The sequence below is a fragment of the Balaenoptera musculus genome, chromosome 9, assembly GCF_009873245.2.
Source record: "Balaenoptera musculus isolate JJ_BM4_2016_0621 chromosome 9, mBalMus1.pri.v3, whole genome shotgun sequence".
Taxonomy (NCBI): domain Eukaryota; kingdom Metazoa; phylum Chordata; class Mammalia; order Artiodactyla; family Balaenopteridae; genus Balaenoptera; species Balaenoptera musculus.
In genome coordinates, this window is record NC_045793.1 from 45681516 (window position 1) to 45705603 (window position 24088).

Here is a 24088-nt window from a genome sequence, read left to right on the forward strand (position 1 = left end):
CCTTCTTTTTATTCTGTCCACAAAAACTCAGAGGTGGCCACATGCCACCTGCTGTGCTGGGCACCTGGGAGTGGAGTGGGGTCTGAGGGGCTGTTCCCAGGCACAGACTCGTCACCGAGGAAATAGGCATATTTTTAAAAAGTGCATCATGAGCACAACTGATAGTGGGATGTAGAAAATGGGGATGCATGATGTTTACTAAACTTACTGTAGTAATCATCTCACAGTATATACATATATCAAATCATTATTTTTTATACCTAAAACGAATGCAGTGTTGTATATCAATTATATCTCAATTAAAAAACAAAACAAACAACAAAACCCCAAACAAACAAAAAATAAAGTAGAGATGCAGAAGGTAGAACAAACTGCTTTTATGTTGGTGGTGAGAATGATGAAGGGTGGGGGCCTGAGAAGGTGAAAGTCCCAGAAGACGTCACCGAAGAGGTGACAGTTGAGTTGGGTTAAAGGAAGAGTCAGGGTAAACTGGGGGAAGTGCACCCAAGTTGTGAGGGGAGAGGAGGCAGAGCATGGACTTCTAACCAGTGGAAAGAGCATACTCGACGGCAGGTGAGTGGTACACTTGAGAAGAGGCCATGACTGTAGCCTATAAAGTGTAAGAGTCATGGGAGATGGGGAGCTGGAACAGCAAGCTTGCAGGGCCTTATTTGCCATGCTCAGGAGCTCAGGATGGATTTTGCAGACAAGAGGGATCCAGCAGACATTTTTGGGTTTTGGGTTTGGTTTTTTTTAGTCAATTAATTTAGTATTTATTTAACCATGTAATGTACAAGGACTTGTACAAAATACACAAAGTATTCCACAACTTATGAAAATGTTAGAGTTGAGAAGGACCTGAAGTATCACTCAATCTGCCGCTTTTCTTCCAGATGACAACAGAACACAGTGGAGGTGAAACACACATAAACACAGTGTTTTGCAGAATAGCACACAGATGCTGAGTATAAATTTTTAGAAGCAAAATCAGATTTCCTGATTCAGTCCAGGGTTCTTTATAAGGTCGAAGATAATGTTTTCTCCCTTTAGGTACTTTCTTCTATTGAAACCAAAGAATCTGTGAATAACTTTCTTTTGTAAAGATCTATGCCTTTTTTTTTCCGGAGGGGCGGAATTTTTTTTTAATTAATTTCTTTTAAATTAAAAATTTAATATATTTTACTTCGTTTTTTTCATGCTTATGTAGAAATATTAGTGAATCTCTTTTATCGTTCTATCCTTTTTGTATATTGTTAAGAGCCATTATTGTTGCTACAGCAATTTTTCAGAATAATTCACCCCCACAGCATTTACTTAACTATACTGTGATAAGGTATACATAATACACATTTTACCATTTAAACTCTTTAAGAGTGTACAGTTCAGTGGCATTAAGTACATTCGCATTTTTGTGCAACCATCACTGCTGTCCATCTCCAGATAGATTTTCACCTGGATCTGATTTTTCATCATCTCAAATTGAAACTCTCCCCCAACCTCTGGCACCCTCTATGAACCTCCAATATTTTTAGTGAAAAATTTCAAATACGTAGTTTAGGTAATGGAATTGTGCAGAGAACATCATATATCTACCACCTCGACTGTACAATTAACAATTGCTATATTTGCTTTCCCACAAATCTGTGCGTCTATCCATCTCTCTGTCATTCATCAATCCATGTGATTCTCCCCCCTCCACACACACACGTTATTTGTTGATGCATTTCAAAGTAGGTTGCAGACATCAGTATCCTCTCCCCTAACACTGCGGCAATGAACATCTTTTGAGTTCCACATTTGTTTATGGCAGTAAATAGATGTTTTTCATTTCAACAATGGGGGACTGACTTGTTCAGAAAGAGTGTTCTGAGCCCATTCAATAGAAGAGATATGAAGGGAATGATCTTAGGGGAAATTACTCAAAGGTCTATCGCCCTAGAAAGGCCTGAAGGATGCATGAGCAGAACAAAACAACAAAACAAAAACCTAATTGAGCAATTCTCTCCAACTTAATTAAGTAAAGGGAGGAAAATCCTTAGAATCAGATAAATCTGGATCATCGTCCCAGATGTCCTATACATTCATTTTTCTACTCATCCTTCTACTTTGATTCATAAAGGATTTGATTGTGGCTTATAAGAACGCAAGAAAAAAAATTGAAATTAAATAAAATCCATAAACAGGGATTATATTAAGATCATTTGAATTTGAGTTTCATGGCATCTTTAACGAAGGGGCAAATACAATCATTTATATAATTCTCATTGTCCATAAGGAGAAAGGCTCTCCAAGGTCGTATAACCTTGGGCAAGTCACCTAACTTCTGTGAACCCCAGTTCTCTCATCTATAAAATGGGGCAAACAAATGCTTACCTGCCTCAGGGTGGTGGTGAGAATTATGTGGGTCAGTGTCTTTAAAGGGTTTGACACATTGCCTGGCACATCAGTGCTCAACAATTGTTAGTTCCTGTTTGCTTTCATGTCATGTTACCTTGTGACTTGTGTTCCTACTATAAAAGTGAAGTGTAAACAATGTTCATTGCAGCTCTATTTACTATAGCCAGGACATGGAAGCAGCCTAAGTGTCCATCGACAGATGAATGGATAAAGAAGACGTGGCACATATATACAATGGAATATTACTCAGCCATAAAAAGAAACGAAATTGAGGTATTTGTAGTCAGGTGGATGGACCTAGAGACTGTCATACAGAGTGAAGTAAGTCAGAAAGAGAAAAACAAATACCGTATGCTAACACATATATATGGAATCTAAAAAAAAAAAAAAAAGGTTCTGAAGAACCTAGGGGCAGGACGGGAATAAAGATGCAGATGTAGAGAATGGACTTGAGGACACGGGGAGGGGGAAAGGTAAGCTGGGATGAAGGGAGGGAGTGGCATGGACATTTTTACACTACCAAATATAAAATAGATAGATAGTGGGAAGCAGCTGCATAGCACAGGGAGATCAGCTTGGTGCTTTGTGACCACCTAGAGGGGTGGGATAGGGAGGGTGGGAGGGAGATGCAAGAGGGAGGAGATATGGGGATATATGTATATGTATAGCTGATTCACTTTGTTATAAAGCAGAAGCTAACACACCATTGTAAAGCAATTATACTCCAATAAAGATGTTAAAAAAAAAAAAGAAAAAGTGAAGTGTAAAGAGCCTAGCAGAATGGGGTCTTAGTTGGAGTCTCACTAATTGAGGCTTTAGTGCTTGCGGCAACTGTTCTTCCTCTTGACCCACCCATTTCCCAGTGGCAGTCTCATTTTTTCAGGGCTGGCAGAAGTTTTCTAGGATGCTTCATTGTTTTTTCCTTTTAATACACACCAACAGGGTAGGGCTATATGATTAAAAAAAAACAAACCCATTGCTCTCAGTGTAGGATGCTTTGTTTGATGACAGAGCATTTTCTCTTTCATTTATGGTTCTCTAAGTGTTGGCATTGAAATTGGAGCCACAGTCAGCTGATCTTTGGGGTCAGTCAGGGGGCAGCCGATAAGATTGTTAAATAGTTCATTCTAGCTATTTTTTTTTTTTTTTTTTTTTTTTTTTCATTCTAGCTATTTTATTAAAGGATTCCTTCAGTTATTTAGGCATCTTGGCACTGGAGTTGGGTTGTCATTTGGCATTCCAACTTGCTGCTTGGCACTTTGGTCTTCTGACAGCCCCAAATCCCAGATTTACTCAACCTGGTTAATTTGTAGCTGTATTTAGATTTTGTGATGGTTAATTTTATGTGTCAACTTGATTGGGCTATGAGGAGTCAAAACTTTTGGCCAAATATTATTCTAGGTGTGCCTGTGAGAGCGTTTCTAGGTGAGATTAGCATTTGAACTGGTAGCCTGAGTAAAGCAGATTGCCCTCTGCAATGTGGGTGGGCCTCATCCAATCAATGGAAGACCTGAATAGAATAAAAAGGCTGAGTAAGAGGGAACTTCTCTTGTCTGACTGCATGATCAGAGACATTGTTCTTTTCTGGCCTTTAGACTGAGACTGAAACATCTGCTTTTTTGGGTTCTCAAGGCTGCTGGCTTTCAGACTAGAACTTATACCACTGGTTCAGCTGGGTCTCCAGCTTACCAACTGCAGATCTTGAGACGTCTCAGCTTCCAGTTAGCATGAGCCAATGCCTTGTAATAAACCTCTCTATCTCTGTCTCTCTATCTCTGTCTGTCTATGTATACATGTCTCCTATTTGTTCTGTTTCTATGGAGAACCTTTACTAACACAGATTTGTCCTGTTCCAGGACATATACCAGAGCTTGGAATAGAACCATCACTTCTGTATAGATAGAGCATATGTTATTTGCATTAAGACATTATGGGATGTTTTCCATATCACAGAAAAATAATAATTTTAAATCATGTATTAATTCTTTTTTATTATGAAATGGTGTTCGTTATCTTATTGAATTCTCACAACAGCCCTACAAGTCAAGATTTGAAAATAGATGTATCTAATTCCCGAACCTGTGCTCATTCCACCATGATGAGAATTGATAAGATGTCAGGGGAAATGAACAGTTTATTCTCTTGACAGTATTTGATGCTCACTATGGCCCTAAACTGGGGATTAAAAAATTTTTGTTTCAGAGATCCTTTAACGTTTTCTGTTTAACATTCTGTTGTCTAAATTCACCCTGTATACCTCTGATGAGGGCTTTAAAGAACATCTTCCAAAACCATTAATGCTTTCTTCCTCTGGCTTTGGGTGACGTCCCTCACCTGCTCAGTGATTGAATGAGTTCACGAGGCTAGAACTGAATTCCCAAAGTTATGCTAGGAGAGCAGCAATGCCTTAAGATGATGCACCAGAGAAGGAGGTGATGAGGATTCCCATGGTCCATTAAGTCTGGGAAACACTGCATACTGTACCCCATTTTGGAGGTTCATAATACACCTTAGCATGTTAAAGCTCTCAGATGTCCTCCGGTAAAGACACCCTCTTCATATTCTGTAACCCAGCATTTCCATAACTTATTTGACCAAAGGCCATTTTTATGATGCCAGTTTATAATTCTTTGCAACATAATATTATGGGAAATATTGGCCTAAGCATGGGATAGGTGTTTGAACTGGCACCTGTTGAGACTGGGGAGGGGCCAGGTGTGAGGGACATTGGATTGTGCTATTCTGTAGGCACTTTACTTAACGGCCTGGTTTGTTTAGGTCTTATTTGGGGTGAAGGCCTGGAGGATATACCCACATTTGCATAAGGATAGTCTGATGCATCCAGTTTCTAAAATTCAAAAAGCAGAAAGAAAAGCTTCCCTAGAAGCAGTGTTCTAATTCTGCAAATTGAGTTGATGAGGAACGTCCGTGCTAGAAGCAGCATATTGGCTATACTAGAAGTATGTAGCAAAGCTGCACGTACGTTTGAGAGCCAAAGTGGGCTGTACAACTATGAGAATAGACACTCATGTCCTGCTTGGGATACCCTGACCCAGGTCAAGGCCAGTGTGATTGTGGCCAAGCTGCATACACAGCAGCAAAGGGCAGGCCAGTCCAGCTGAGGAAGTCTGCTGGGAGGGACACATCTCAGATGCCATTGTCTGGAGGAAAGAAACTGAAGATAAGGTGGGATTTCCTGTGCACCCATAGAGGGGCGCCAGATCTGCCCATCCTGGGAACACAGTCTTTGGTTGTTGTCTGACTTCAGCCTCATCAGAAATACCTCGGCTGGTTTCTTTCCTAAGGAGATTTTCAGTCTTTAGGCAATCTGAGCACAAAAACTGTTCTTCTTAATGAAATAACAAGATGATTCAGCAAGCATTTATTAAATTTTTCGTATATGTTCTGGAGGAAAAATTAGCCTAGTCCTTGCCTTCAAAGGGTTTATTTAGTATAGAGGGCTAGACTGTCTTTTAAAGAACTAAGGACAATAAATGAGTGGAAAGATGCGTAATGATGAGTGAGCAGTTCTAGCAAATCGTGCAAGCCAGGCTCTGGAGAATGCTCCAAGTTCTAGGTTCTAAGCAGCTGACTCTTATCCCAAGCAGCTGAATTCATTGATGTCCCCTTAGCAAGGTATTGGGCCAGAGTCCTCCGGTAAATTAGTCAAGGATATAAATTACAATGACCAGAGCAAGAGATCTAGTTGACATTTTGCAGCAAACAGATGCAAAAGGGAACTGGATTTGGGGAACACACACTGGCAAGCTTGCTTTGGGAGTCAGCTGGCGGAATCGATCCCAGTAAAATGTGTAGGAAATTGGGGATTTATGTTCTGCAGCAAATTCTCACCAAGGACTCCACTCTTATAATTGCAGAAGACTGGCTTTTAACTGGGTGGGAAAGAAACCTGCTTTTCTTAAAGGTGAACCCCGTAGGAGCCCATATTTACCTTGACTAAAGGTGTGTATTTATAACTCTCTCAATGATGTTTTAAAAGACTTCAGTTCTTCTACTGAATTGTCTAGGTATTTGTGAAATGACTGCATTTTACATGTGCATATTTTCATTTAAAGAGGCAGCTAGGGTGCTAGGGTGACTCTCTGGTCATGGTTTGCCCTACACTTTCCTGCATTTAAAACTGAAAGTCCAGCATCCCAGGAACCCGCTCAGTCCCAGGCACATGGAGACTGTCAATCACCCTAGAGGCAGTTGTGGTGAAAGCTATACTTTGAAGTCGGACATCTGTGCTGACTAGCTGGATCACTTTGGGCAAGTTGCTTAACCTCTCTGAAACTTTCCTTCTCAGAAAAATGGAGAAAATTATGCTGACTTCTCAGATGTTGTGTAGATTCAGCAACACAGTGCTTTTAAAAAACACCCAGCACAGTGCCAGGCACCTAGTAGACGTGCAATAAATTTTTCCTTCCAGAAATATAGTTTGTCTATCATCTTGGCTTTTCTATTTTGGCATTTTTAAAAGCAAACCCTCAAAGGAAAAAGTGGGACACTTACCCTCTGCAAAGCCTTCAGCACTTTCTGCTTTAACCTCCTGTGGAGTATCTCCTTGGCTGAGCAGTGTGGTCTGGGAGTGAGCTCCAGATTCACTCTTGATTGTGTCCAGAGCCGATGCTCAACGTTTGCCTGGCAGCCTAGCCTAGGCTAACCAGGAATGCTGGTGGGGGAGAGACAGCCCTGACTTCCCACTCTGGGTGTCAGATTCAGGTCACCCGGAAGTCAGCATCTGTCTAGAGCTCCCGGTTTCAGAAAGCTGTTTGAAAGCACCAGCGTTTCGTGGCCAGCATGGGTGTGTGTGTGTCCAGGTACTGACCTGGGGTCTAGCAGAGCAGGAGAGAAGATTTTGTAGCCTTCCACAGGAGAGAGCATTGTGCAGCCTTAGACATGAAGGGAGGGAGTAAGACAAAGGAAACGCTTTCCAAAGCTTGCTTTCCAAAACTTAAATCAAGTGAATAACATACACTTTTAAAGGAATTCCTTCCTGCCTCTTGTCACAGGGCTACATGGAGTGACATCTCTCTTATGCAAAGAAAAAGGGAAACATCTTTGGAAACTTTAAACATCATATTATTTCTCCCAGGTTGATTCTGAGGCTTTGAGAATAAGACAGCAGGCTTTTAAGGCTTGTCTTCTTAGAATGTAGGGATGAGCCTAAACAGATGTCAGTTCTGTTGCTTGGGCCAAAAACCTTAGAGTCATCCTTAACTCCCTCTTGCACATCAGGGATATGCTTCTCTCCATCTCCACTGCTACCACCTGGCCAAGCCACCACCATCTTTTTCCTGAATAACTGGATGTGGCCTCCCGCCTGGTCTCCCCACTCTTGCCCTGGCCCCTGCTACGCTCCGGCCTCGTGCCAGCAGTCAAAGATGTCTTTGCAGGCTGGAAGTCAGATTCTGCTCCCACCCTGCTCTGAGTCTTGCAGCAAGTTCCCATTTCACTCCGAGTAAAGGCCAGAGTCCTTGCAGTGACTGACACGTGGCCTTTCACAGCCCCCCGTTACCTCTCCGCGCCCCCTCGCCTGCCACTCTGTAGCTCCTTGTTCCTTGAGCCACCGGGCATGCTACCGTGCTGGGGACTGGCTCGAGCCGTTCCTCTGTGCCTCTGCACAGCTCACCCCTTCACCTCCTTCAAGGTCTTGCTCAAATCTCACCTCCGGAGAGGCTGACGCTCACCGACCGCCCTGGTCAGAGCTCTAACCTGCCCCTCCCGCATACTCTCAGTCCCTCCTCCTTGTCTTCTCCTGTTTCCCACAGCACTGGCCTCCAACACTGTATATAATTTATTTGTGTTTGTGTCTTTGCTTTAGTCTCAGAGAAGATCACATCAAATGTTCATCAAGGTGCAGGGGGAAGGGGACAGACAGATCTGAGTTCAAATTCCACCTCTACCACTCATTCCCTGTCTGATGTGTGTAAGTTAATCTCTTGGAGGCTCTGTTGCCTCAGCTACAAATTAGTAATAATTAATTCACTCAGATACTCAGTAAGCACCAGCACTGTGAAAGGCACTGGAGACAGAGAGGTGAATATGAAAGACACCGTCCTTGTTGTTATACAATTGTGAAGCGGATTAAATGCAAAAATGCATGTCATATGCCTGGTAGAGAACTCGACATATATTTGTTGCTCATTAAGCACAGTTCCTTTTTTTTTTTTTTTTGAAGAACTTGAATATACTTTTAATTTTCATCCCTTTTTAGTTCATACCATTTTCTTTTGGTGCTATGAAGAGCAAACACACACACACACACACACACACACACACACACACAACCCATGTCATTAAGCTACAGCAGGATTTTTGGTAAAGGGGGCTGGATGAGCTCTGGGAGGGTCAAAGAGCCTCCTAAAAATATATGCAAATCATGGTATACACATTTTATTTAAATAGATAGAAACAAAGTCTGTAACTTTTATCAGATTCTCAAAGGGTGCCCTTGATCCTTCAAAGTTGAAAACATTTCCAACACCCAATGATTGGTCTGCTTTTCTGGGCTTCTCTAAACAAAGATTTGTAATGGAAACTCCAAAATGATGATTAATTCCAGGGTGGAAGATAGCTTTTGTCTAGTCTTGGTGCTAAGCTTCGTGGGTGGTGAGAGGAGAGCCTGTGTATGTCAAGGTCATTGCCTTTTGAATCCCTGGTACCACTGGAATTTAGAGGCTTGCTCCCACGCAGATGAAACCACCCCTGAGATGACTGGGATGACAGTGCAAGAAGTGTAGGCACAGGTGTTACGAATGCTTCATTAATCTAGGTTGAGTACAGATCACAGAGGGCAGAACCCCTCCAGCCCTCAGCGTAATTCTAGGCTGTGATTTTGGGAAGCCTGAGAAAAGGACCATCCCAAAGAGAGTTAAATGCAGAAGCGTTATTACTTTATTATGACTGTTATTTATGTTATTAACAATAGGGCTGCTGGCTCACTTAGCCCCATGCATTATTTTCAGCTCTGTAGCATTTAATCCCAGTTCCCATCATTTTGTCTTCATTTACGTGTATCATTCCAGGAAAACATTTTGTTTTGATTTCTTGCTTCTTGCAAGAGAAAAATTAGATGAAAGGAATGAGAGGAGTTTAAAGGCAAGAAAATGGTACCAAGAAACTGCTTTGCCTTGCCTTAATGAAGCAAGCAAGTAAAATTTTTACTGTGGTCTTCTCTCTGCTTGGAGAGTAGGAAAAATGCTGCCAGGCAAAAGCAAAAACCGGAGTGGGTGATGGAGGAGTTTCCCGGGAGATATGGGGATATATGTATATGTATAGCTGATTCACTTTGATATAAAGCAGAAACTAACACACCATTGTAAAGCAATTATACTCCAATAAAGATGTTAAAAAAAAATGTGGGATATATTCACAATGGAACATTACTCAGCCGTAAAGAAGAATGAAATAATGCCAATTGCAGCAACATGGATGGACCTAGAGATTATCATATTAAATGAAGCAAGTCAGACAGAGAAAGACAAATATCATATGATATGGCTTATATGTGGAATCTAAAAATTGATACAAATGAACTTATTTACAAAACAGAAATAGACTCACAGGCATAGAAAAAAACTTATGGCTATTAAAGGGGAAAGAGCGGGGGAGGGATAAATTAGGAGTTTGGTATTAAAATATATACACTACTATATATAAAATAGATAACCAACAAGGACCTACTGTATAGCACAGACAACTATACTCAATATCTTTTTTGGGCAGGAGTCAGAGTTTTATTATCAGTCTAGGCAAGACCAAAAATTCAAAGCAAATTCAATTTTGCTTAAGGGAACATTGTAAGGTAACAATTCTTCATATTACATGCCTCATAAGACCCATTTCAAATATACTCAATATCTTATAATAACCTATAATGGAAAAGAATCTAAAAAAGTATCTATCTCTATATATATACACATGTATATATCACTTTGCTGTACATCTGAAACTAACAGAACATTGTAAATCAACTATATTTTAATAAAAATTGAAAAAAAAAGCCAAAAAAGAGATTTACTCTCTTAGCAGTCCAACAGAGAGTAGCAGAGAGTAGGATAGTGGTTGCCAGGGGTGGGGGGAAAGGGGAAATGGGGAGATGCTGGTCAAAGGGTACAAAGTTTCAGCTATGCAGGATGAATAAGCTCTGGAGATCTAATGCACAGCATGGCAACTGTAGTTAATAACACTGTATTGTGTACCTGAGATTTGCCCTCAGGTGTTCTCACTGCAGGCTTCTTTTTATTCCAGCACTGCCACTGTCTGCAAGTGTGGCCTTGGGCTAGCGGTCTCTACTGTACTCATTCTTGTTTGTACAGCTGCTTAAACATGGCTTGAAGTGGTTGCTAACTGCAAAGTTCTGGTACCGTCATCAGAAGGCTTTGGGTCAGAGAGCTGTTAGTTGTTCAGACACAGAGAGTTAGCCTCCCAACTTGTACAAAAAACCCGATGTCTGAGAGAACCCATAGTGGGGCAGGTCAATGACAGCCTTCAGTTAAAATCCAGTTCTGCCCCTTACAATGTGACCTTGGGCAAGTTAAGTGTCAGTGTGAGGGTTTCATGGGATATCGTACTTGCAAAGAGGGAAGTACACACATACATACAATAGAGAGTAGCCATTATTATTACTATTATTAATTGTACTACTACTGTTACTACTCATGTTGGGAGCAATATTTATGTCTGGGGAAAGAAGAGGGATTGGATAGGTCCTCTAGATATCATCCAGGGTTAAACCTGCCCTTTCAGTAACAGTGATGGCTTTGTCCACACGTGGCCTTTTAGAGCTGTATTTTGACCACTGCTCAATTACCCAGATAGCTGAAAAATGTCAGCCATGGGTCCCGATGCATTATTGATGTTGGCCCATTTTCTTCCAGCTGCATTGCACGCTCCTTGTCTGCCGAGAACAGGAAGGGTATTCTCTCTCTCCTGTGTCCCTTGGAGGCAGGCCAGGGTGGACTCCTGGCCCAAAATGTTACTTCCCTCCAAAGGTGAAAAGCGTGAGTCACATCTGGTCGTCCCGGTGGGTGATTTCCGCGCAGCCTCTCCTCCGCGCAGCTTCTGTCCTGTACCATTTCACGGGTGATTAAAGGCAGGCCAGCGCGCTCCGCTCCGCTGGAGTGAGGTCAGAGCCCGACGATGCGAAAAGGGATTTTCCTCCGCTTTGCAAACACCGGGCGACGTCACGGAGCCTCGGGGGCGCTATCAGTTGCGGCGGTGAAAGCGCCGGCTGACGGAATATTGGTTCGGTGCGAGGGTTCGCAGCAGCTGGGACAAATGGGGCCTCCTCGCCGCTGCGGGGCTCCGGCCGCCTTTGCGACCCAAAGACAAGAAAAGCGTGGCCGAGTGTTTGCAAATGCCAGGCGGGATGGGCTCAGCCAGCGGCACGAAATGACGCGAGCCAGGCTACAGCCAGGATGCCCAGAATAATGCGTTCACGTGTACTTTTGCAGAGCAAACTCAGATAAGCTCTCAAATGTAAGCACCTGCTTAATTGGTTTAAAAAAAGAGAGAAAGTCCAGTCACTACTTTTCAGAAGTCCTTTTGTCTTGAAATATTCCGTAGCTTTTTTAGGAGTGGTTTTTGTTCCTTCTTTCCTTTTTTTTCCCCCTTTCTTTCGTGTTTTAAATGGTTTATGATGATGCATTTATTAGTCGTGGCCTCCAGGGCTAGATAGTGACCGTGGAAGGTAGGCTGTCACTGAAATTCTGATCAAAATTTATAATCAAATTGAATGGTGTAGGTCTCCCTGCCAGTATTCTGACATAAACACATTTTCATTTTGATGGGAACGTTGTTTCTAAAAGCCACAGTTATCAAATAAAACTCCCGAGGTTACCAGTAGTAAATGACCAGCCTTCTGTCAGTAAACCCTTAACCAAGTTTGGCTTTGCTATGGGAGGTGGAGAGGTTTTGAAAAGGTCATGCATTAGAATTTCCTCTCTGACCAGCTGGCTCTGGGACACACAGGCAGGTAAGCCCTGCAATAAATTAGTAGGAAAAGTGGTCCCAAGTCTCAGGCAATGGTAGCATCTTGAGGAATTGCGTGGAACTGATCTGGCAGAAATGGTTGGTTTCTGGTGAAATGAATCCTATACTATAGAATTGGAGTACATGTATGGGAAATTATTATGAACATTAAAATTCTGATCATTAAAATTCCAACCTCCACGGCAGATGAGACTGATTTCTGCACAGGATGCAGAGGGCACTTCTGTTATGTTGTATGGATGGGTGAGGTGGGGACTGATTTTCACGAATGCTCTCTGTGCTTGGGTGGGGAAAGGGAAGTATTAAATGAAGTCTTTCTTATTTAGAGACTAATTGATTCAGAAGGCTCTGTTTGGTTTGCCCATAGTGAAAGCAGAATGGCTTCTAATTGACTTACAATTGATCTTAATTGACTTGATTGGAGGTATTTTCAAGGACTCAGCACTCTTCCCTTTCAACGCTTCAGTTAAAATTCTCATGTGCCTCCTCAATCCCATTGAGGAGAGTAATTTTCATGTCTTCATTTACATGAGCCCAGGCTGTGGGGAAGTCACATAACCATATGTGTGAGGGTCCCCCTGGTTGCATGGTGGTAATGGAGGCATCTAGCACTTTTAGTCTTTTGCTAATTTGTTTTGCGTGCTAATTACTTTTAAACTGTGTCCATAAGTTTCCATTCCTCTCCATAAACCAAGTCCCACTCCCTGCTTATAGGAGTCTGTTTATTTCTTAGAAGTAGAAATGTAAGCATATATCAACTTCGGATGGGTCTGACAGTCTGTAAGTGTGAAGGATTATGGGCCAAATCAAGGTGCCTTCAGGGTCTTTTTTATTAGACTGAATCTGTCAAAAGTGTGTGGGTGGAAGGCATTCATGGTGCTGTTGTTCTTTAACTCTCCTGGGTCTTAAAAATCCTTTCACTTCTGAGAATCACAGGGACTAGAATGGACCATTTAGATGTACCCAAGGACAATTTTGAAAATACTGTCAGGAGTAGTTAATATCCCTCATTCCCCTTGTGTGCTGAATCACACAGAAAAGTAACATTTCACTTCTCTGGAGGTACAGCTGCCAGATAATTGAAAGTTAACATTTTATGCACCAAAATGTAACCTGGGCAATGCTTTATTGCCTTTCCCTGGATAATCCCATATTGGCTTCTGGTCTTGCTGAAGGTTCATTTGTTTCCATGTCTGGGGTTTGCTCTTTGAATATAGTTTATATGGCAGGAATCATCGTGGACCATAATGAAATAAATTTTACAGTCCTTCTCTGAGAAGCCCATTTGGTCATTTGTCATTTGGTCTGTTATGCACTCGAGGGACAGTGATGGACAAGGCAGTTGTGACCTTTGTCCTCCAGGAGAGTAGTCTAGTGAATCCTGTAGTAACCCTACCAACAGGGAAATTAGTTCATCATCAGTGACGAATTAGTTCCGTATTGTCACTGTGGATTTTGGATGCTGGAGCTCATGTGTCTAGAGTCTGTCCTCAGTTCAGGTCACTTCTTGAGATCATTTAGCATCTTTGATTAAGCCAGGGGACATTCTTGCTCCTTTCCGGCCATTCTTCACATAGCAACCAGAGTGATCCTTTATGAACACACAGCTCTTGTAATCCCTAATGATTTCCCATTGCACTTCAAGTGGAAGCTGGTCTGTAAATCTGCCCTCAAGTCTCTGCTGTGGCCCTAGCCACCTGCTTCCTCCACCTAATCCCAGGCCAGTCTTCCCTTGGCCGCATCTCTCCAGTCACAACTAACTTGCCTCCTTCCAGTTCCTTGACCCCATCAAATGCTTCTTTCTGCCCCAGAATCTTTGCATTTGCTGTTCCCTTTTGTCGGAAATGCTTTTCTTCTGCTTATTACCTGGATGACTCCTTTACCTCCTTCAGGTCTTGGCTCAGATGTCACCTGCTCACGGAGGCCATCCCTGACCACCTAGGTGGAGTAAAGATGGCTGTAAAATCTGTCACTTCCACCCTCCCCTCTGCCTTGGGAGGTGGAGTTTATTTCTCCTGCCCTTGAATCAGAGCTAGTCTGTGTGGTTGTTTTAATCAGCCAAATGCAGCAGAAATGATGCTGTGCCAGTTCTGGGCCTGGCCTTTAAGATGATGGACGCTTCTACCTCCTCCCACTTAGAACGCTTGCTCTGGCAATGAACTTGCCATCTAAAGAAGTCTCAGCATGGCCATCATCAAAAAATCTACAAACAATAAATGCTGGAGAGGGTGTGGAGAAAAGGGAACCCTCTTGCACTGTTGGTGGGAATGCAAATTGATACAGCCACTATGGAAAACAGTATGGAGGTTCCTTAAAAAACTAAATATAGAACTACCATATGACCCAGCAATCCCACTACTGGGCATAAACCCTGAGAAAACCACAATTCAAAAAGAGTCATGTACCACAATGTTCATTGCAGCTCTATTTACAATAGCCAAGACATGGAAGCAACCTAAGTGTCCATCGACTGATGAATGGATAAAGAAGACGTGGCACATATATACAATGGAATATTACTCAGCCGTAAAAAGAAATGAAATTGAGTTATTTGTAGTGAGGTGGATGGACCTAGAGTCTGTCATACAGAGTGAAGTAAGTCAGAAAGAGAAAAACAAATACCGTATGCTAACACATATATATGGAATTTAAGAAGAAAAAATTGTTATGAAGAACCTAGGGGCAGGACAGGAATAAAGACGCAGATGTAGAGAATGGACTTGAGGACACGGGGAGGGGGAAGGGTAAGCTGGGACAAAGTGAGAGAGTGACATGGACTTATAAATACTACCAAATGTAAAATAGATAGCTAGTGGGAAGCAGCCTCATAGCACAGGGAGATCAGCTCGGTGCTTTGTGACCACCTAGAGGGGTGGGATGGGGGGGTGGGATAGGGAGGGTGGGAGGGAGATGCAAGAGGGAGGAGATATGGGGATGTATGTATATGTAAAGCTGATTCCCTTTGTTATAAAGCAGAAACTAACACACCATTGTAAAGCAATTATACTCCAATAAAGATGTTAAAAAAAATTAAAAAAAAATAAAGAAGTCTCAGCAAACCACATGGGGACCATGTGGACAGAGGAGAGGGGAGGGAGGGGGGGAAGGGAGAGAGAGGGAGGTGGGGGAGGGAGAGGGGGGAGAGAGAGGGAGAGAGAGGGAGAGAGAGGGAGATGTCCCTGCCAAGGCCCCAGAAATGTGAGTGAAACCATATTGGTTATTCTAGCCCCAACAGACATCGGACTGCAACTGCATGAGAGACCCCAAATGAGACCAGCAGAAGAACTGCCTGGTCAACCCACAGAATCATGAGAGGTAAAAGATGGTTTTGCTGTTGTCCTAAATTTTAGCCACTGAATCTTAGAGGGTCGTTTGTTACATAGCAATAGTTGGCTGAAGTGCCCAACTTATTTATAAATAGGTCCCACCCCCAATGTTTTCTATACTGGAGAAAACAGTTTCTGTTTATTTTCTTTTCAGCACTTTTCACAGTTGATATTGATGTATTTATTGTTTTATAATCTGTTTAGCATCTGTTACCCTAATTAGACTGTTGCTCCATGGTGCAGGCACTGGATTTTTTATTGACCACTGCATACCTACTATCACAGAGTGCCTGGCACATAATAAGCACTAAGAAAAGGTTTGTTGAATGAATGGATTTAAAAGTTTCCAGCATTTATTTGTGAGATTGTCTCCCCCCACCCCCCTAGATACAGAGACAAGCATCTACAAATCTTTTCTGGTGGCAGTTCAAAATCAATTTTTAAAATTTCTTTTTATCTTTCTTTATAAATCATACTTGTTAGATCACAATTCTACTTTGCATCTGCTACACACCTGCTCAACAGATTTTAATGATTCCCTATCGGCAAGAGCATAAAAAGACTATGCTTTCCTATGGTAGTTCAGGCCCACCTCAGTCTGCAGATCCAGCCTTTCTCCACTGTCCCTTTCCTGGCCCCCTTACACCCATCACTCCTGGTTATGACCTGAGCCACCACACACATTTCCACTTTCCTGGAGTCTCTCTTCCTCTATTTTCCTTCAGGAAACCTTTGCCAGTGGCCTATGGTTTTAGTGGGCATTTCTTCTTCTTATCTGTGAACAAACCCTTGAATCAAATCCTCAGGTGGAAGCAGGAGCTGTTCTTGAGACCCGGGAAGGAAGTTCAGAGATAAAGGAGCCTTGGGCCGGGGGTCTGGGGACATGGCTTCTGGTCCTGGCTTTGCCAAAATCAAGCCCTGGGCCTTGTGCATTTATCTAACCTGCTGGGGCTGCCCTTTTCTCTCAGAATTTGGAGCTTAGGTAAAGGGATAGCTAAGTTCCCTTTCAGCACTGAGGTTTTCCACATTCAAATTTGCTTTACAGTGACAGAAGAACAACGTGCTGATTTATGTGCATTTGGGTCAGAATTTGGCTGACTGTAGCATCAGCAGTTTTACGTGAACAAAATTTTCAATTTCATTAGTACAACCAAGTTAATTTTGCTGGGTTGGCAATTTTTCTGAGAGGCAGAGTGGCCACTGGGGCCAGGAGTCAGGAAAGCCTTGTGCTGTCATGTTTCCCTGCCACTAGCTGGAGGGTAGGCTATCCGCAGGGCACCGAGAGACCTCTCAGATCTCATCCACTTCCTTTCTAAACTGGGGATAAAAATAATATGTGTTTCATTCACTCTAGGGTTGTTTGGAGGGGCTAATGTGTGTAATATGGCAATGCTTTGAGAGGCCATTATCAAAAAATTATTGAAACACAATTTTTGACCTATGTATCAGGATAATAAAGTCTCTTTATATTTACCTTGGGTGCTCTGCACGCCAAGGTTCCTGTACCGTTTTCCATCTTTCCTTCCTTCATGTGCTGTTGGGTAGATGAGATGGGGGAGGAACTACTGTCTCACGAGAGCCTTCAGTGTTTAAGGCACTGGTCATACATGTTGTTGTTTTTTTTTTTAATTCCTTACAGTAGTCCTCTAAGGGAGGAGTTGTATTAATTAGGATTCTCTTAGTCGTCAGTGACAGAAATTTGATTCAAGCTAGTTTAAGTGAAAAAAAAAAATGGGGGGGGGGCGTGGAGGAGATATTTATTTTGTTCGTATAACTTAAAAGTCCATGGGTAGTTCTGGCTTCAGGCATAGCAGGATCAAGGGGCTCGAAAGACCCTTTCATATTTTTTTCTTTGTCTTTTTAGTTCTTCTGTCTGCTTTTCTCTGTTATCCCAAAGAAAAGACAAATAGACCTCCTCTCTCTTTCCCAGGGACCACATCAAATCTCCCATAAAGAACTGGTGTTGGATCTGCTTTAGTTACATGTCGCTCTCAGACCAATCACTTTGTTCAGAGATAGGAGGTGGATGCCTCTGATTGGCCAACCTAGGCCATGTTTGTTATAGTCAAATCTAGCCAGGGGCTAGACTCCAGGTTTTCCTACAGCTTTTTTGGGTCAATGAAAAGCTTGGTTAGCTCAGGTCAGGCTGTGGGTTTTGAATCAGGGCATGTGAGAGCTGGGAAAAGATCCAGAGGTCACTGAGCCCAACCCAGCCATGGCCAGAGAGAAGAGAAGGGTCTTGTTCTGGGTCACAGACGATTCAGTGCTACTCCTAGTCCTTTCCTTTTCCTGTATTTACCTCCACTGGAAGGGTTACATGAACTTCTCCTGTCAGAGCAACTGAAGGATCCTTCCAAAGATAGGGGCAAAAACTGGATCACATGCAGGTTACATCAGACCACCCCTGAGCTGGGACTCCATCCTGTCTCTCCCATCTCCTCTCCCTGCCTCGCTGGGCTACACTCTGGATACTTGAGCCCCATTTCACATGGGGCTGAGAATATGTCCTCTGGGCTTCGTCAGTCCACTGTCTCTTTTTGCATCTTTTTTTTTTTTCCTGGTGGAGGTAGTTCCTAGTATAGAATCTGCCCCAAACTATGAAACCAAAAAGAGAAGACATCAAAGGGAAAACCAGTGTGACTGTCACCAAAGAGGCCCCTTGCTGGAAAGAAAAGCCCATGGGAGAGAAGAGCCTGTGTTGACTGTGTGTCCTGGGGGCTGGCTCACATCTGGTGTGGGCAGGAAGGAGGGGCTTCTGTGCCTGGTGGTGCTACTTCCAATGTCCTAAATGCCTCTCCAGAATTTTCCCATCAAAAGACTCTAGATGACGCCATTGCCAAATTATGAAAAATGTATCAGGGACACTGGCTTGCTTCATGGAGGTCAAAGCAAGCAGTCATAATCTTGTAGCTAGAAGATGGGTGTTCATGGGAGATAATGCTGTGCTTTTTCTGATTTTGTCTGTTTTCTTTGTCTAGCTCTTCCTTGGTAAGCTGAGGAGCTTGTTTGCATTTGGTAGTTGGATTCCTCTTATGGAACCCTGGTTATCATTTGCCCCATGGTTGTTGCATGGTCCTGAGGCAGGTTCCCTGAGCTGACCTCAGTATATGATGCATATTCAGGCAGCAGGTACCCTCCACATATGACCATGCTTCCCTCTGCCTAGAGCCACCCATAGCTCCCTGTCATCTGCAGAAGAGAGCCCAAACTTCTTCCATGACCACACAGGTCTGGCTGACACTGCCAGCATTTTTCTCCTGTTCTTCTTAGTCATGCACTTATAGTCAAGCCACAAAATTGTTTGTGGATCACTGGCCACTCCACCCCTTCTCACGCTTCTGTGTATCCTCCCATACAGTTCCCTCTTTCTAGAATCACCTGCCTCCACCCACCTTCCACCTTCAAGATCCAGTTCAGATGTTATCTCCACTACGTAGCTGCTGTAATTCCCCCGCAGTTTTCGGGACCCCTCATCTGTGCTCCTGCAGCTCCACCCTCTCTGTTATATACCTTTTAATTTGTTTTTTTATGTGTCTGCAGGGAGGAGGTATAACAAAGGGAAAAGAACTTTGTACTCTAGTCTTGGTTTAAAACCTGGCTTTGCCACTTTAGCAGTACATCTTTGCAAAATTGATCTGACCTTTGGGAGCCGCTTCTGTCTTTACTTGTAAATGAACATAATGAATTCTTCTGAAGTGTTTTGTTGAGGGTGAAAATGAACCAACCTGTGATGTGCTTTTAGCATGGTGCTTGGCACAGGGTAGTTCTCAATAGCCAGTAAGGGTAGTGGTTGTTTTTATTGCGGTTATTATTGAATCGTGGCATTGTAGCGATGAAAGGGAACTGAGGGGTCATTCTCATGCTTGTGAAGCCTGATTCCTGCTCCCTTGTCTGATAGTCATGCAGCTTCTCCTCGAACTCTGCCATGTACAGGGAGTTCACTTTCTTTCTGATCTTCTGATACTTAATGCTGATTATGCAGAGGTTTGATAGTACTTAGGCTCAGTTACTCTTTGTCTATTTGGGGGACTATTTTATTTTATTTTTTTTCTTGAACCAAAGGTTTTATTTATTTCTTTTGTTTTTATTTTTTATACAATTTTAAAGGTTATACTCCACTTCACAGTTATTACAAAATATTGGCTATATTCCCTGTGTTGTACAATACATCTCTGTAGCCTATCTTACACCCAATAGTTTGCATTCCCCCTCCCCCATCCCTCTATTGCCTCTCCCCACCTCTCCCCACTGGTAACCACTAGTTTGTTCTCTATATCTGTGAGTCTGCTTCTTTTTTGTTTTATTCACTAGTTTGTTGTATTTTCTTAGATTCCACATATAAGAGAGATCATACAGTATTTGTCTTTCTCTGTGTGACTTATTTCACTTAGCATAGTGCCCTCCAAGTCCATCCATATTGCTGCAAATGGCAAAATTTCATTGTTTTTTATGGCTGAGTAGTATTCCATTGTGTATATATACATCACATCTTTAGACATTCATCTGTTGATGGACACTTAGGTTGCTTCATACCTTGGTAGTTGTAAATAACGCTGTTACGAACATTGGGTGCCCGTACCTTCTCTTTCTTTTTTTTTTGGCCGTGCTGTGCAGTTTGTGGGGTCTGAGTTCCCTAACCAAGGATCAAACCCATACCCCCTGCAGTGGAAGTGCGCTGTCCTAACCACTGGACCACCAGGGAAGTCCCCGTGCACGTATCTTTTCGAATTAGTGTTTTTGTTTTTTTTTTCTGATATATAGCGAGGAGTAGAATTGCTGGGTCATATGGTAGTTCTATTGTTAGTTTTTCGAGAAATCTCCAAAATGTTTTCCACAGTGGCTGCACCAATTTACATTCCCACAAACAGTGTACAAAGATTCCCTTTTCTCCACATCCTCGCCAACATTTGTTATTTGTGTTCTTTTTGATGATAGCCATTCTGACAGGTGTGAGGTGATATCTCATTGTGGTTTTGATGTGAATTTCCCTGATGACTAGTGATGTTGAGCATCTTTTCATGTGCCTGTTGGCCATCTGCATTTCCTCTTTGAAAAAATGTCAATTCAGTTTTTCTGCCCATTTTTTAATCGGGTTGTTTGTTTTTTTGATGTTGAGTTGTATGAACTGTTTATATATGTTGGATATTAATCTCTTATCGGTCATATCATTTGCAAATATTTTCGCCCATTCAGTAGGTTGTCTTTTCGTTTTGTCAGTGGTTTCCTTTGCTGTGCAAAAGCTTTTAAGTTTGATTAGGTCCCATTTGTTTATTTTTGCTTTTTTTCCCTTTATTTTAGGAGACGGATCCAAAAAAATATTTCTATGATTTATGTCAAAGAGTGTTCTGCCTGTGCTTTCCTCTAGAGTTTTATAGTATCCAATCTTAAATTTAGGTCTTTAATCCATTTTGAGTTTATTTTTGTATACGGTGTTAGAGAATGTTCTAATTTCATTTTTTAACATGTAGCTGTCCAGTTTTCCCAGCACCACTTATTGAAGAGACTGTCTTTTCTCCACTGTATATTCTTGCCTCCTTTGTTTAGATTAATTGACCATTAGTGCGTGGGTTTATTTCTGGGCTCTCTATCCTGTTCCATTGATCTCTGTGTCTATTTTTGTGCCAGTACATACTGTTTTGATTACTGTGGCTTTGTAGTATTATGTGAAGTCAGGGAGCATGATTCCTCTAGCTCTGTTCTTCTTTCTCAAGATTGTTTTGGCTATTCAGGGACTTTTGTGTTTCCATACAAATTTTAAAATTATTTGTTCTATTTCTGTGAAAAATGCCATTGGTATTTTGATAGGGATTGCATTGAATCTGTAGATTGCCTTGGGTAATGTGGTCATTTTAACAATACTGATTCTTCTAAACCAAGAACACAGTATATCTTTCCATCTGCTTGTGTCATCTTTAATTTCTTTCATTAGTGTCTTATAGTTTTTCAAGTACAGGTCTTTTTCCTCCTTAGGTAGGTTGATTTGGCAGACTACCTTAAATTGGCAATTATAAGTATGTATATATGTGAGTGTGTATGTATGTATATATATGTTACATATAATATATTTATGTATATATGCATGTCTATGTATAATTAATGATGTTTCACCATATAAGATTTTCTAAAAAGTCTTACTCAAAAAGCTGGGATAGGAAGTCACCATGGAAATTGACCTCCAAAGCAAGGTTGAGAGTGGCTTTGTGTTTTCCTAGATCTTTTGTTTCTGGGTGGATTTGTATCTAATTTTTTTTTTTTTTTTTGCTTGCCTCTGAGCAGGATGCCAGTAGAAATTGTGGCTTATAATGTTGCTACAACATACAAGCATACCCTGTCTGTGATAGATAAAGAGAAAATAAAATCTGAGTAACATAATAACATGGTGTATCTAAAAGCAGTAATATTTTGTTGGCGGAGAGAAGGCAAACTCTTCCTAGTGTAGTTTAGAAAGAACCCTGAATGAGAAGCAAGGAATCCTGTGGTGTTTTGTGGTACTTTGGCCTCAGTGTTCTCATCTGTGAAGTGGGAGCATTGGTCACTCAGAGGTGGGATATGGAGAAGGCAGAGGTGGACTCTGACCCTGAGAACTAAGTACTCCACTTCCTCATTCAACCAGAGCAGCTCTTTCTTTACTTTTAAAATCTGAGGTAAGCATTAGAATCCCTTATAAGATGTCAATTTGAAATAAAATATTGTGTTGCTTAAGAAATTCGAAGATGTCTAAATTAGATTATCTTTAAGGTTCCTCCAGCTCCAAAAACGACTATGGCTCTAAAATAAAGAAAAGTTATATCCTTATTAACTTTCTCATACGTGTTTACTTTTTAAGTTTTCTAAAATGAAACAAAATCATGTTTCACAAACTTTTTTAAAGACTATTTTTGGTTCTCCTTCTCTGATTAGCTTACTTAAAGTGAAAGACTATTCTTTTCCTTTTTCTTTCAAAATTTGCTTTTCTCTGACTTGATCAAAATCCCACTAATATGAGGAAAAGGCATAGGTATGGTGGAGGGCAGGAAGTTGAGTATCATCCTTTATCATTCCCTTCTATCCTTTCATTGTAGGCCAGCCCTTGGAGAAACCATGATGTAGTTAAAGTATGTATTCAGCAATACGCACCTGCCTTTTCAGCATTTCCTTTCCCCACTTCTCTCCAGATGACATCATAGAATCATGAAGCTGGAACAGACATAAAAAACTTTTTGCATAAATTCTTTACTTTAAAGATGTGGAAAATGGGATCCTGTGAGAGGGACAGTTTTGTCTTGGATACAGTAATGTCATAACTCAAACTCTGGTCTTTTCCAGTTCAGTTCTCTTTCTGGTAGGTCGAGATAACCTCCTTGTGCTTCAGTTTTCTGCTATAAAATGGAGATGATAATAATAGCTTTTGCTTCATAACATTGTTGCTGGTGTTATGTGAGTGTAGAGCCCTTAGAACAGTACGGACCGGACCATAGGAAGTTTCGGATATAAGGTCGCCATTATTCTCATTACTAGCTTCCGTATTCTGACAGCACGCTGCACAAGGTGCACAATCTGATGGATACTGTATGTGCTTCCAGAAAATCCTTAAGGACTGACTTTAACGAGGTGACTTCAGCTTGTGTGGTAGGTGAGTGTGTAAGTTCTTTTCAATCAAAAAGGTCTGTCATCTCACCTTGAGGCAGGTACCTTCTCCACTGCAGTGAATGGGGTTAGCCATGCCGTCCTCATCACTCTCATCTCTAATTTCTGGAAAGTAAATGCCCACTTCCAAATGGATGAGCATTTAGGATTTAAACACTGTTTTTGAAATTTCTTTATCAAGGCCACTTGAATGGAACTTTACTTGAGCAATGGAGAAAAACTAGTTCTCACCTTTAAGTTTATCTGAATTTTGAGAAGCAGGCAAATATCTGATGGATAGAATAAGAATGCTGGGAGTGTGACTGAAAGAATCATTAACTGCCAGTGAGGGACAGTACCTTTATAGGGCAAGCTGCGTCCTGAATCTCAGGAGCCCCGAGTCCCAGGTTTGAAATGGCCCCTGGGAAGCGGTGGTGGCTGCGTCTAGAAGGGAGCTCGACCACCAGTTCCTGTGATGTCCGGGCCTCAGTCAGCTTGAGCCAGGATCTTTTCTTTCTTTTCTTTTTCTGTCTTTGGTCTTTCTTTTAATCCCACCTCTCTCTCGTCCCCTCTTAACTGCATTACCTGGACCCACTCTGCCTGAGCATTACACTTTATTGACATTGTGAATGACCTAGGGGGACGCAGATACTGAGTTGTAGCTTCGTGGAGCTGAAACTCCTCTCCAGTGTCAGCATCTGCCCAGGGACCCTTTGAGGAGTCTGTCATGAATCAGTGGAAACTCCAACCTCCTTACTTTT

The 24088-nt window shown here is 41.9% G+C and overlaps 1 protein-coding gene across 5 annotated transcripts in view; it reads left to right on the forward strand.

Moving 5' to 3' along the window:
• The window catches only part of PDE1C (phosphodiesterase 1C), a 529341-nt gene that overhangs the window by 177171 nt on the left and 328082 nt on the right, over positions 1 to 24088 (forward strand). The window lies entirely within an intron of this gene.